The sequence below is a fragment of the Lingula anatina genome, chromosome 3 (assembly GCF_051362555.1).
Source record: "Lingula anatina isolate TDL-2025a chromosome 3, LinAna3.0, whole genome shotgun sequence".
In the NCBI taxonomy this organism is placed as follows: Eukaryota; Metazoa; Brachiopoda; class Lingulata; order Lingulida; family Lingulidae; genus Lingula; species Lingula anatina.
This window is the reverse complement of record NC_141769.1, coordinates 6,853,236-6,869,173: the sequence shown is the minus strand read 5'-3', so window position 1 is coordinate 6,869,173 and position 15,938 is coordinate 6,853,236. Positions and strand designations below refer to the sequence as shown.

Below are 15,938 nucleotides of genomic sequence, written 5' to 3'. Positions count from 1 at the left end.
CAAATTCATTCCCATGCCTTCAAAACTACCTACCAGTCCTAAAGATGTAGCCGCTTCCTAAATATTTGACTTCCTGTAGCCTGAAGGTGTTTACCGTTTCACCATTCACAGGGTACACGTAATTCTTTAAAGGAACTTGGCATTTGGTGGCAAACTTTTGGAGCATTCTACAATACTAACAGCCAAAATACAAGAATGGTATAGTGAACCTACTTTTTCAAGTACCCCCAGAACTTGAAAAAGAATGCAATAGATTAATGAATTCCTTGCAATGATAAAAAACACTAAAATGCTATCAACTTTTTGGCAAAGAAAGTTCATTCAGAAAGTAAAATTTCCATTAAAGACTATAGAAAAAAAAAGAAGGCAAATAAACTGTTTTTATTTATTGTTCTGCAGTTCTTTGTTTGGTACAGTATATGAGTTTGGATATTCTTCATGCTCAACCTGAAGATAAAGGGCAATTCATGACTTTCCAAATGTTAGTTTATATAACAACCCACCTAATTTGCCCAATTTTTCATTTTAAGTTGTATAATGAAAATAATTAGTTTATGTAACTGCCACATTTCATTTCCTATTTTCATTCAAAACTGCATAATAACTACATAAAACAGGGTGTGTTGGAAGGAAGTTTAGTCTAAAACAAAAAAATGTGATCAATTATTGGTGTAAAATACTTATTTGGTGTAAATTGGAAAACATAATTTCTTTTTTGATCCACAATGTGTGTACAATGTACTAGCACCATTTAAACTTGATAGTAATTATGGAAAAAGACTGTCATGCAACTTGAACAAGGCAGGATAAAGTCTAAAACAAGGGAGGAACAAGTCACCCCTGAACTTAACAATACAGTTCAAGCAATCATTTGTCATTTCTTTGACATTGTTTCTGAAATAGTTTTACCCACTTAGCCAGCAAATTTGATCCATTCATGAAATGAGATGCTGAGTGAAAAATGATTCCTGGAAAATGGACAGTAAGTTTCACATTCTACATGCACAATTGAAGCAAGTAATGGTACTTGGTCACGCTAAAGTAAGCCATATACCATAACAGAAGCCACATTTCTGCCGACAGACCTGTATAAAAAAAGGCAAAAAAAATATTGGGGCAAAACTTCTGCTTCTTCTTACTACAAATCTGCCACTGGAAGTAATTCTCTTCTTCACAGTTCCGCAATATTCATTCAGGTGGACTGGTGCTGATCTGGTGACTATCTGATCACTTGTACTGTGATGTCACTGACATTGATTCAGTCAGTTTTATGAAAGCTTTTTTAGCCACATTCACATGGGAATGCAACAGGCATTCAAGGTTAGTCATATTTGATCTGAGGATCTATTAGTCTGCTATTGTGACTGCAGCCATACTGTTACGGTCTCACTGAATAGCAAGCCTTGGATGGTCACACGCTTGTTGGGATTATTTACATGAAAATGGTCAGGCGAAACAACTTTTTCAATGTCTAACTTTCCAAATGCTCAGTCAGTTTTTTTTTGTTCTTTTTTTTTTTTGGTGGTTGCATTGTGCTTTTTTTTCTTTAACAAATTTAGTGGTTGCATTGAAAGCCATTTTACCCTTACTGATGTAATTTTAAGTGTTTCCATGTGAGTTTCAGGACATTTTGTCAAATATCTTTGTTATAGGCTAGCAGTGACAGATGTTAACATGAATTGGACTTGATGTCATTAAAAACTAATTTTAGGAGAAAAAACCTGCCACAACATGCTGTTTTTTAACCATGCTGTTGCAAAAGTTAAATTAATTTTTCCAAAAAATAACTAATTTTCTAAAATGAATGGCAGTTCTCTTATCAGTCCAAAAAATTGGCAGGGTATCACCAGACCTTTTTCTTCAGAATGATATGCTAATTTCAATTTGTAAATAAGGCCTGATGCAATGTGTCTGAGGCGAGAAAAAATCTAAAGATAAAAAATAAGTATCAAATTATTGAACAAAGATATCAAATATTGAGTAAACACGTATCCAACATCCACATAGGTATCTGATATCTTTTCTGACAACTGCACAATGCCTCTAATGTCAAAATCAGATATTAATTGAAATTCTTGAAATCATCAAGTCCTAGACATTGATTAAACTATCTTGTCATGTGCTCTATATTCTGCTAAAAGAATCGCCAGAATTCCATGCACAGGAAACTTTAAACAAAAACTTTTTTTAAAAATTCTTTCTTTCAGCTGCTCAAGTGCCTTGATTTTATCAGCATCAAACCGCCCACCGATTTTATCAGCATTAAACTGCCCGTCTTCAAACTTTTTGTGTCTCAGGTGAACAATTAAATATGTTTACCTGCTAACATAATAAAAGCAAAGTATTTGGTAATTGGTTCACTGGTGCGTGGCGATCTATGGCACAACTTCACCTGTGTTTTGCAGGACCTTTGTGTAACGCGTTTTGCATAGTGAAGCGGTAACGTTATGAATACTCTGTGTCATTGCCATTTTTCTCTCGTTAATTACACTGCATAATTAGAATGATTTGGGAGGTTGTTGTTATAAGGCCTATGGCAAAATTGTGATTCGCAAATAACACGTTTAGATAAAGCATGTACAGGTATTAAAAAAAAGTTATCCTAACACTTTATGAAGGTTTGCTTCCCGTTATTTTTGGTGGAGTATTTCCATTTTCAATACTTAGTATTCCACCGGGTGTTACGCTACCGTCATCACTTAAAAGGTATAACTACATACTGACGTTGCAATGGAGGCAATATACAGTATATAAAAGTGTTATATCTTACAGGTGATGGACTTAATTGTATGATGCGTAGAACAATACCACAACACTCGTTTTGTAATAAGCACGAATATGTGTAGTGAGGGACATGAAACACCACGCTAAAATGTGCCCACTCCTCGCTCGAAAAGAAGTTTTAAAATGACACGGTTAATTACTCACCTCAAACGCCGCTTGGTAAAACTTCCCATTAGCAATTACTTCCTGCACGCGCTTAGTGAAAATCCAGTGTAACTTCAACAAACCAACTTTCTCGTTCCCGTTAATCGTTAAAACTTCTCATGAAAAAAATACTAATGTCTGCCTTGTTGATATCAGTTTACGAATCAGGACTAAATTAAGATGTTCCTTTGATCAGTAATGGCATTTTACATTTCAACAACAAGCACACTGGTCTCGACCATTGGGAACAGATGTTGAGTGGCGTTCCACATCTGTGTTTACGAGCCCTCGTGGATCCTAGTTTTATAAATTACCAACAATAGAAACCCCGCCCTTTTCTGAGTACGGACCAATAGGACGCGACGATCAGTTTTCACCTGAGTGGTTACTGACCAATCCAATTCGTCATTAGCAGCTAATAACTGCAGTTGTAGGGTTCACTATGGATTTAGATCATGTGCTTTCGTTTTAAAATTTATTGTGATAAAATGTTTCAGTTTTGAAACACCTGCTCGTGTCAGGTGGAAGCCATTTTTCACGTGGCTACCAATGGCAAAAAGTGCATTTTCACATCAGAAACAATTTCAATTTGCAGTCAGATATTCTATTCATTTTACTGAAGCAAAATCCCGAAGATTCCTTTACGACGCCAACTCACTCACAAGAAATGTTTTTGTTTGCAGAAATCATTTTTAAAATTCTAAGCATGCCCCCACACAAATTCACCATCTCTCCTTTATTTCATAAACATGTATTTTTCAAATATAAGTCATCACATGGGTACCAAACTTAGAACCAAAGAAATTGCTAGATCTTTATTCTGTTTTTTGCGTACTTTTTGAAGAATAGAGAGTAACATAAAACATTTGTGTCAGTTTCTCAGAATCCTGTACTAGTTTAACCGAGTCTTTGCATTACTTTTGACAAAATCGCTATAATTTTCACGCTTACTCAGCTCTATCCTCGTCGCTCTTGTTTCCAAACTCCATATCGAATGGATACATATTTTCTCAGAATATTTGCCTCAGATTTGGCTATTATTTTGCACTTTAAGTCTTTACCGCACTCAGCATAATCTCTTTAACAGACTGCATAGAAAGTTTTTACATCACATACATGCATCAGTACCAAAATCTTTAATCTTTACTGATACCTGCTTCCCTATTAAAGATAAATAGCAGATAAAAAGTTTTCAGTCGGAGACTACTTTCGTCGCTTTGGAGAGGGTTGGGGGTGGGCTACCTGGAAACAAGGCTGGCTAAAGAATCGCTATAAAAAAGTGGTATTTTCCAGATAACTAAGCTGAGGTGGAAGTGGAAGTTTACACTGTATATTTCACATTAGAATGTTGTTCTTTGTTTTATTTATTTTCAAAATCTTTTATTTATTTTATTTATCTATTTTTATCATTATGTTTTGTAAAATAGTGTATTCTTTTGCTATTAAGAATAACAGCCATCCCTTTCCGATCACAATGGAGTCTGAACAGGTGTTTTACAACTGCTGAAAGGAGTCTAGAATGATCAAAGTTCCGGGATCGTATTTTAATGTTTAATTTCTTTATTTTTCCCTTGCATTCTTTTTTTTTTCATCATCGCTTTTAATATATTTGTTCGTTATTTTGAGAGAAACCTTTTGTGTTATTCTATCAGTATAAAAAGAACGAACAATTAAGGTATAAAAATAAACCTTTTCATGTTTATTGTTTTATTCCATCGTTTGTCTATCAAGTTCGTCATTAAATCCACAAGATTTTCAGTTGTTGAATGTGGCTTCCATGTTCTTTACAGGTGACGCCATCAGATTAAGTGACTACCCGGAATAACTCGGCCACAGCGAAGATTGTTTTTCTTCATTTTTCCTTTTTTGCTCGACAACCCTCCCAAAGCAGCTGCAAACTTTTGGATGAGTCAAATTGTACTAATCAAAGGGTGAACCGCAGCATTGCAACGAATGCGGCAAAACACGTTAAAAGTAAATTTGATGACATGATCGAAGACATTGACTTATTGCACATTCACATAACCGTGTCTAGAATACGTGCTCCAACTGTTCGTCCACGTGCACTCCTCCATGTGAGTCGAGATTGAAATATTTTTCGCGTCTCAACTTTGTTGTGGAGCAAGGCAGATGGCGACAAGAAGACAGACGGATGCATAGTTTCTTTAATAAGCATATCTTCTGTGATAGTGTTCGAATGTTGCACCGCTGAGTGACTTGTATATTATTTTCTATTAGCGATGACTACGCATGGAAAATGTGTGTGTGTGTGTGTGTGTGTGTGTGTGTGTGTGTGAGAGAGAGAGAGAGAAGGGGGGAGGGGAGGGGCAGGGAGAATGTATCAAACACACAGACCCGATCATTTTCACTTTTTTCTCTCACTCATGGACAGTAATTTTGTCTTATCACAACATCTGTGACTTCTTAGCAATTTTGCCTTCACCATTTCACCATCCTTGCTGAAGGGAAAAAAGAAAGAAAAATCTTATTTCGCACACTTCTCACGATTGCAAAGACTCGACTGGACTGAATTCCTTCAGAGCAACTCAGTGGTCGATATGGTGGCATTTGGATCGGAATCTCAATTCAAAGCAACTTATTGTATTGCGATGACAGAGTGAGGAGGCAGCCCTTAGAAAGCAGGAAAAGAAAATATTCCACAGCGGCGGCACAAACGTATCTTAGGTGGTGTGACGATTGAAATGGAAAAGATGCTGACATTCAGTTACGTGCAATTTGTGATATCTTGCACGTCGATTTTTTATTTATTTATTTATTTATTTATTTTGCAATGATATTGTAAAACATGTTTTTAATACACCATTTGAAGCCACAAATAATATCTGAATTGTTTCGATGTCTTTTGACTGACCGTCTCGTCCCCCTCTCTTTCGCTCTCTTAAACACACACACACACACACGCACACACACACACTGCGCGTTAATGTATTTTCACTACATTTGTACAAGACTCCAACAAGCAGTTAACACACCCTGCCCTTCGGATTCGCCCTTCCTCATGTTTAACTGGATCATTGGACGCGGTTCGTCCTGCAGTGAATATGTTCATCGTCGACAGAGAACGCGGGCGGTCAGACATCAACGCCTGAAGCGGTGCAACGCGACGTAACACTGTTTGAAATCAAGCTGGGCGACACGGCCGGGCAATTAGCGCCACGCTCGAAGGTAGAGGCACCGTGAGCGTCTGTTAAGGTTTATAAAATATATGGTCTTGGCGAATGGCGTAGAAGAAGAAATTAGCCTCTTTAAAGAGAGAAATGTAAACGCATTAGCTGGATATTTTGCAAACAGAAACAAAAATAGGACTTGTAGATTCGTTAGTGTAAGACTTGGCTTTAGTGAGGTTATTCCCTCTATTCTTACGCGAAAAATACTATTATGCATACCTCAAGGTTAAGTCTCATTAAATCGACAGCACGTATTTGCGTCCGTGTCACTAGAAATACATACACCATCAAATTTTAATTGTGTATATAATAAACAGAACAAACAACATTCACCCAATCTTTTTCTTATATTGCTAAAGCACGTCAATCAAGACGTTGACCTCATCGACAATAATACAAGAATGAGGGCAGTAGTCTTGATTCTAAGTAGTCTAGGAAGTCTTTAAGTACGTGCGAGTAGATCAATTCTCACTCCAGGTGAGCGACGATCCATATCTCCTTACCCTGAAAAAATATGATCACATAGAGGTAGGGTATGTATACGCCTTACCTGGGCTCTACCTGGCGTTGTTTTCATATCGACTATAAACAGATCTAGAAACATGGAATTGTTTGAATATCGCTGACACTCTAAACAAAGATCAAAGACACTCCATGATTGATCTGATAACCGCAGATGTGTTATGTAAATAAACGCAAGTTCTTCTTTAGTCGGATATGTTATCTGTGTGGAACCCGGTAAGCATCATTTCGAGAGCGGAGACGAAAGAAGGCGTATATCATTATGAACAATTCATCAGGAAAATATTATGTGAGATAAATGATGCTATTGAATCATTCTTATAAGATAAGTGTTCTAACTCAGAGGATGGAAAACAATTTCCTCTCTAAGGTATCCTTGGTTAAAAGCGCTTTGGTCTGTGGTGTTGCTGACAAGGCTGCAAAGAAATGCGGTTCACGAACTGAAATTGAGTATAGGAGGAAGCTCAAGACAATGAAATACATTGAAACAATAAAAGGTTTCATTTATTTAAATAGCGAGACCTAAGGTACGAAAAATTAACATAAAATTGATAATAATAGATTCAATGAGAGGAGAAAAAATTAACGTAAATAAACAAATTGGGGGATAAAACAAGATATAAAAGAATAGTAGAGATTTCAGAGACAATAGAAAACACCAATTAAAGGCGTGGTGAAACGGGATTTGACAAAAAGAAGAAAAAAATGGGTTATGAGAAAAATCCGGATCGTTTTACACCAAATTGATTGGTCTCCAAATCGATGCAATAGCCTCCGTCGATGTCGGTAAATATCCCGGAGGAAGAATTCTGCTGCATCACTGCTATGTGTTAACGTGCAGTTTCGCAATGTTTTATCATTTTGCTAATTGCTTTTTCTGGTTAGGTATGTACACAGTCGCCAATGACGTTAAGTTGACGGGGTAAAAGGTGCTACAGGCCAAGTTAATAGACAATCACAATCTAAAGCTTATTTCCACCACCAAATTGCCTAAAGCTTTCGCCACTGCCGAACGGAGAGGTGGGGTCAGAGAGCACTACTTTAATGCGAAATTTACTGTCGTTGTTCAAACAGAGTCTACTTAATTGTTTTAACATGCCTCATTTGTTCTCCAGTGCTAGCATTTTTTCACCCTGGATTCCAGTTTTAAAAGTCCAAATTATCTTTTTATGAAATTTTGCTTAACCGCCCAACTTTTTAGGTGTTCCAATTGAAGGTTTCAAGGGTATCTAGGAATGCAGGATTAACTCCAGGTAACCTTTTTTCCTTTAGAAACAAACCAGATTTGTGTTTGTGGCTACAGGTTTTCACATCCTAGTGTACCTTTGGGCAATCACGATAAATAAATACCCCATTACTGGCCTGCATAATAAAATGCTTAACGCATAAATATTTCTTGTAAATATTTAGCTTACGACACACTCATTAAGGTTAAGACGTTTTAATGGGGTTAGGAAATCTAAACTATTAGTTGGGATGACCCTCGGGCAGGGTACCGAGATACACGAGGGCGGGGAAGTCTTATATAAAAAGATGTTTATTTAATCTGTCATCAGTGATCTTAAGGGCTTTTGGAATTAAAATGTCAATCTCGTTGAGTGTAATACAAAATGCATCTGTTCTTTTTATCCCCACGAAAAGGCCTGAGCAAAGCTGCATACATTTACATACTTTTGTCGTCATCGCTTTGCTTCAATTGTAAAAGATTTGGCTATACTATATATGCACGTAATAATGATGATTTCTAATAATTTTGTATAAATGAAGGCAAATATCCCGACCTTAGTCTTGAATTTGCTAGATTGGATGTGCGTGACTAGGCATACTTTTTGTCACTGAAATTGAAGAAAGACTGTGACCATGATAAAACGTCTATAATGGAGAGTCATTAGTGCGACGTGAAGATGAAATAAAGTGAGAGATATTCAATAAAAAGCGAGGACTCTGTAATTAGGACACATGTGAGATTCACAGAGCTGACGACTTTTCAATTGAATGCAATCATAAGGCACTGATAAACGGTATATTTTCTTCCACAGAATACATATAGTTTTGATGGCCAACTGTACCCTACTAGCCTGGTTTTTGACGATTTTTTATATTTGTAAAAAATATATATATATTCGCCGATAACTGTTCGTGAGTGCCCCTTTTCTTCTTTTTTTCTGGCGCCTTTTAAATGAAATTTCCTCAACTGAGCAATCGCATTTACGTTAATTGGTTTGTGCTATCTTCTAGACTGAAGTCATATAAATCAGCCGTTTAAGGGGGGCACGACTCCAAGAAATGGCTTCAATTGCAATAAAGATTCATCAAACTCTTTTCAGCTGGTCAAAGAACGGTTCCAGTTGATCTCGTAATCTTTGAAATGTGTTTGTTGGAGTTTTCGTGTAATCTTCTTGCCTTCGTAATCCCATTGGAATGCCCAAGAAACACTTAGATGTAATCATTTTGACTTTAACATGCAATCTAATTTGATTCTGCAGCTCTTTGTAAAATACAGACTATTTATTTGCTTAGCTTTTTGACCTCCATATTAAACGCAGTGTTTCGTCGTTTATCCGGACCGTGCGAATAAAGAGAGTCAAAACGGCTTTCTTTAGCTGGCAAAAGTGATAGGCAAGGAAGAGGCCTACTATACTATGCATCGGTCCCAAGCATGTTGATTAAGTTATTTGGAGCTTGTGTTTCTCACATGGCGTTGTATTTCCATCGCTAACACCTTAATCCCTCCAATTTCTGTACAATAATAAAACATTTTAAAGGTGATATTAGTTTTAAGCGGAACAATCCTGTGCATAGTTATAAGAAAAAAACACTGCTCTGGCACATACGCACACAATGCTTTGCAACATAAAAAGAAACCGTGTTTACAAGAAACGAATGTACCAAAGCCGAAAAACACATAACATTTGTTTAGTGTGTTTTTAAGATTACAAACATTACGTATGTATTTATGTTTCCCCCCTAAGGTTTCATGCAAAAGATACGTGCACACGTAAAGCGTGGGAGTCGGGGGCTGGGGAAAGGTGTCTCTTGTTTTTAACAACTGCTCTAGGGGAGAAAGAGACCGATACTGCTTCAATCCCGACCTCTGAAGGGTCTTTACCTTCACTTTTTTTTTGTAAAATATGCAACAAGTATAATCTATCTATTACCGAAGTCACGTTTTATCAACTCTGTGATTCACTGTTCCTGGGCCAGTGTCACAAAATATAATCTTTAGACCTAAACTTTATCTTATTGTTTAGACCAGACTTTTAGTCCACTTCAATTCTGGATAAATCCTCGGTGGCCAACGATAAAAACACAGTAGGCCCTACCTATTGGTCTATAACAGTGGACATTACTCTATTGTCAAAAAAGGTACTTTTTGCGGTATGGAAACGTCTTCTTTATAATGGTTTAAGGCATGTTTGTGCGAAAGACGGCCGATTTCAGGGTAGCTTTACCTGATGGTAGCCTATAACAAAAAACTAGTATTTGTATTCGATGTCAGCTGACAAAAACTTCGCATTTAACCTAAAAAGTCTGTTTTCACATCGTTCAGTCAAGCAAGCAACAGGGAGGATGTTCCATCTGTCATAAAAACAAAATAACACGATTTAAAGCTGAGTAAGCCATGAACACGAATACCACAATTTTCAAAACATTTTTCTTTGTGGTCAAATGTTTTTACAACAGAATGTCAGACCACCCCATTGATAAGCGAGCAAATGCAATTTATTGTGCATTATATGTTTTTCTAACTTATTACCACTTGACACGAATATTTCTTATTTATTTTTGTCGTTTGTGAGAATGCTGAACATCATGCTGTCGTGGCATAAAAAAGTAACTCACCACAAGTTTTCAAAGGTCATTTTACCACCCATAACAAGACTACATGCAAACTACGATTCTGACTTACAACAAAAAAAACTTGTTAACAACTTATGGCGGAAAACTTTAAACGAAAACCATCTTTGTTCAAAGGACTCTCCCCCTTCATATTGCACTTAACACAAACCCAAAACGTTCATGCGAACTTGAACCAGGAAGAAAAAAAGGCCAACTTGCTTATACTTTTGTACTTTGGAAAACCCAAAAGTAATTAAGGTTTCCCTTCACTACAATGTATACCGAATATAGTCTAATCAAACATCTAAACCCACATCATATACACTTACAGGAGACAGGCAATAGGATTCAAAGTTTGGTATCGTTTGATAAGACATGAGACGGTAGTGGCTTGGTGTGGATCAATTTAAGCTTGTTTTTGCAAATGTGCAAAGGCTGTCCATGTATACATTTCTATGTGCATCACTAACTATAATAAATATGAATATAAACATAAAAGATAAATACAAAGTCGAATATCTATAAAATGGCGAGTTAAGTTTTGGTGTATGTATCTTCTACCTGCCAATCCAAAGGTCATAATCCAATGCCAATTGTTCCAGAGCATCGGGGGCATATATCAAGCGTTGCCCATTTTTGTCTGTGAGGGAATCTCATGAGAGTGCAGAACATTTTGAAGTATTTTCTGTTATGATGCTAATTCAAATACAAAAAGCTTATAAACAGCGCCACAGCCCTTACATAAGAAATACTATCAGAATATACACGGGGTTTCGGGCAGACACTCAGCAATGTTCAAAGCGAAGTGAAAGATCTATTTTGTGCTCAGTGCCAGCTAAAAACGATTGGCCTGCTCCCGAGTTTAGCTCTAATAAGCTGAAAACCCAATTAGCTGACACATGTCAAAGACACTGACGAGATTAACGGAATTAAGATATTGTCTCTGATCGTTTCGACTCAGTGTAATATTCCGATGGGCAGTTTGTGAAGCAAACAGGAAGAACTGAAGTACAGTGATAATGTTTTACTTATTGTTAATCAATACTTTTCGCAGTTGTATTTATCTATAGGGGCCCAATACACAAGGGCGACATGACTTTTAAGGCACTTTAATAATGGGGTTTACCATGGGTAAGTTTCAATTCATATGTAGCTTAATTATTACAAGTTGATTGAAAGATTACCACTCTTTTTGCATTGGCGCGTAATAAAAAATGATAAAGATATTACTGTATGTGCAAGTCGAAAGAAAAATGCGAATGAGCTCGAAAGCATACCCGGGTACGTGTACTAGTATAGAACAGCACAAGGCCAGAATGAGGTTCATCATGACCAGCTTTTGACCAGATTGTGCATTATACAACGCGGAATTCCCTTTACGCAAGCAGTGGAATTCTTACCCTTCGTTAGTTAGACGCAAGCTAACGAATCGAAGATTTTCTCTGCCTATGTACACAAAGCTTCTTGTTTAGGTCAAGTGCAGTAGAGACCTACTGTTTTCTTCGCAAAATTTACGTGTAACATCGACCTGGGTGGGATATGAGAGAAGAGCTTCCTTCTCTGGTCTCATCGAGTTGACATACAAAGTAATACACCAACACTCATTTTTTTCCAAAAACACTTTATAAAGGAGCCATTTCCTTATGTTCTACACCGCCAAACCGAGAGTGAGGTCAGAATAGTGGTATTTCATTGTGAATAGCCTCTCCCACGCCCCAACTGGAGCTCTCCCCGATATATTATTTTTTTGTTTCAATGAAAAGATCTGAAGGCAATCTAGGATCAATCATATCAACCTGTGATATATTTCACCCGTCTCGTGCTTGTTAATTGCGTGAATGATTTATTATTGAGAGAACCGTTTGAAGTGCGGAGGCACGGAGTACTTCCTGTAGCGGAAGAACACGCTCGTCATTGGAACCGCAATTTGTCCTTTTCATTTAATGTTCGTGATCTTCTTTGCAGCCTGCCTTCAATTACCATTTGGTCGTCATAACCAGTAGACTGAACATAATGATATAGGTCAAATATACTTCATTACGCCCCCTTCTAGGATGATCTTATACAAGATAGTTCGTGTCAGTCTGGAATTTTTCAAAATTTCAGAAGTCTACAAAGAATGCATTACGTGCATGTCATAATCTTGCCGCTTGACAACCGAAGAGATCTGATTGATTTAGTTGCCATTGCATTAAGTGATTGAAATGAAGTTTCACTTGAAAGGCTTTTCAATACAAAAAATAACGTTGCCCAAACTTCCGTCTGGTGCACAAAGTTCATTAGCAATGAGAAAGGAACACGCGAAATATGATGTCCTCTGCATGAATGAACCACTGTTCAAAGGACCCAAATGACTGAAACCGAGCTCAGTAAAACCAATACTGATTCATTAAGTGATAAAAACAACACCTATTACATGACCGAAAACAACAATGCATTACATTGAGGTTACCAATATTGTGATTACAGCTAACCCCTGATGTAAGCCATTATACACGTATTCTCTTTCTTGGCATTTCGAACAATTCCCATTGCCATGGAACCACACAAAGCTTGCGGATCCCAAACATTCTTAATGCTTAATGTTTTGGCCTCACGGGGAGCCGTTACCTGGCATGCTATTAGCCAGATAAGGTCCATGACAATTTGTTGAATTTGAAAAAAGAGATGGTCCATCCGGGTATGATAATAATCTAACCGGAATATTTGTAAGAAAAGTGGGGGCACGCAGTCAGAATTAGTCTGTATCTCGTTTGAAATTAAGGGAAGTATTCTAGAAGGCCTTGGACGGGACTTACCACAATGAAATTTAATTTTGAACATCCTAAATGCACCAAAACTGATGGCTTAATGGATGTAAAAGGTGGTGAGAGGCTTTTTGTATTACCTCACTTTGGACGAGTACATGTACGTTTTTTTTCACACAATATTCAGAATATCTTCCTAAATAATTATAGTCTCTTTCCTATGAAACCCATTGGCAATGAAGATATTTTCAAAAATATGAACATTTCGCATTCGTACTTGATAAAAAACTGACATGCCTCACCTCACCTCAGGAAATATACACGTAATACACTGTTCTAGAAAATTAAACAGTCGCATTATCGCCAGTTTTGACGTTATCACCGCCAATGATTCTCACTTTATATAACAAAATGCTTTGGTTACTGTATCTGTTTTACCTTTAAACATAAAAATCTTCAAAAGAAAAGCCTTTTCCAGGCTTCGTTCCAATTCACCCCATAACTCATAACTATCAAAATTAAAGAGAACAAAAGTCAACTCCTTTCATTACGACCAAATTCTGCTATCAGTGAACGGGTCTAAATACGAAATGTAGAAAAAAGTGAGGAAGAAACCCATACCTTGGAAGACATACATTGTAAGCCTAAAAGTTTTCATTATGTCTTTGTCTTCTATGTAAGACCGCCATCAACATTCTGCATACAAAAGTGTTGTTAACAAAAAAAAGAGTATCAAAAAGTTTAAAATTACCTCTACTGAAATGGATAACTACCTGGGCATTTAGTGCTTGTCTTTTATCTACACATCAAACATATAGAAAAAATAATCTTGAGAATGATAGATTAACCGTTAAAATATTCTGAATGTTTTCCCTCCAGGGTTGTTGCTTTTTAGCTCATAGTGATACGATCGCTGGAACTATCACGACGAGTAATGTCAATCGATATCGGTGTTGTATCTTTAAAGATATTCTGTGTTTTGTGGTTGGTTCGCACCACGCGTCTATTTGTATTTGCATAATGTACCAAATCTATATATCCTGAGACTGTTTTTGCTTCTTTCTAGAAAAACTCTCTTGAATAGAAAGTAGCGCTATCTCGCTTTTGTCGCATTGAAATAGTGTGAAACACGCTCTCCGACACAACACAGACCATCTGCATTTAGCATTTTATTTCTGGGGTGGATTATGGGTTCATTTGTACGTTTGTGATGCGCCTGACATTAAGCACTTAGGGTTTTTAATCTATAGTTACAATACTTTGCATCTGTGCCAAACCACCTCTTAACAAACCCATGTTTCTAAACAAGACCTAATGGTTCCGGTGAAGACTTCAATAATATGCTTTAAAGTAGACGAAATGTGGATAAAGAGAAAGACTATAAAGGCATCAAAAGATGAAATCTTCTAAAGTACACTGGATATGTGTCACGCAACAACGGGAAAGAAAAGCGCTGGATGTTGGATTCCTTTTAATGTTTTCACAATGGCGGAGACTGCTGGCACTTTGTCCTTCCTGCCAGCGAGGTTCACATGGAACAGCGGAATGATGAAGATAACCTTTTGCCAATTTTTCAATCGTATTTACCCTGGACAGAAGTGCGTGGACCGACACTAATTTCCCCCTGGCCTCTTCCATGCACTTTTCTTAGAAGCTCGGATTCCCACCCGTCTCATAGTCTAGGTCTTCATTTGATAATTTAATTAGTTTTCCGAATTGCAGGTAAAAACAACTCTGAAGTTAACCAGTGAGAATCTGATGGTGTTCAGAAAAAAGCTGTCTCCTCGAGAGAATTTTCAAGTTTTTGTTATAAAGCAGCGATTTTGTTGTAAATGCCGGTCTTTCATATGCTGCATCACGCATCGTGCTATATAATGCCTACTTATGACATAGACCACTGTTTCAGTTTTTAAATGCTTTTTATACCTAAAATTGAAGAATTACCCTATTTCATCTACTTGAGTTATGGCCCTTTACATGTAAAAATCAAAATGGGACATTCAAACTGATATAAGTTGGCGTACAATTGATTACGTGGGTAAGCCACAGCAGAATTCTTAACTGTAAAAAGCAGCAAACGCTGCTTGTTGCCAATCACTTTAGTCCCCAAGAACGCATCAGGGACATAAAACAATTAATATGAGCACAGACAGCGTTTTCCATTCTGATGATTAGAATTCTTAATGGAAATCACCGCCTTTGACTTCGATAACCGGTGTCAAACGTTCAAGGTGCGGTTGGCTTTAATTTCTATTATCTGTGGCTGGGTTAATGTAGTATGTCGATAACTTGTGCTATTCCCTGTTCCTAGTAGTACAGTTAAAGCAAGCGCAGAAAGACAAGAAAATTAGAAATTCATGCTGCGAAATTCGAGAAAGATGTCGATATTTTGGCGAAATGGAAATTTCTTCTGTAACGTCTGTATTAGCGCTTTCTGCTTGGAATCCAGTATTCTTTCAAGTCTTGGTAAAAAAGTAGTCTGCAAATTCGTTTGTGTAACCCCAAACATATTGCTTTGATTTCTTTTAGCGTTATAACATAACCAGACATAGTGTGCATTGGCTTTTCATAATTAGGTACAAGTTGTATAACGGTTGTCATTCTCAGGAGGTCACGCATTCAAGACTTGCTACATATTTAGACGTTCATTAGTTTTCTCTCAACGCCATGCTTGCTGACCTGTGAGGCTCGCAATCGCTGTCAGTTGGACAAA

The 15,938-nt window shown here is 37.2% G+C and overlaps 1 protein-coding gene across 2 annotated transcripts in view; it reads right to left on the bottom strand.

The window, feature by feature from the left end:
* LOC106169161 (uncharacterized) overlaps nucleotides 1–15,938 on the bottom strand; it is a 74,817-nt gene that overhangs the window by 47,416 nt on the left and 11,463 nt on the right. The window contains exon 1 of one of the 2 annotated variants that reach the window (XM_013548525.2): nucleotides 2,929–3,217. The exons of the other annotated variant lie outside the window; for it this stretch is intronic. The gene's annotated coding sequence lies outside the window, so the exon portion shown is untranslated. Of the gene's footprint in view, nucleotides 1–2,928; nucleotides 3,218–15,938 lie in introns of those variants that run through there. 2 annotated transcript variants of the gene reach the window in all.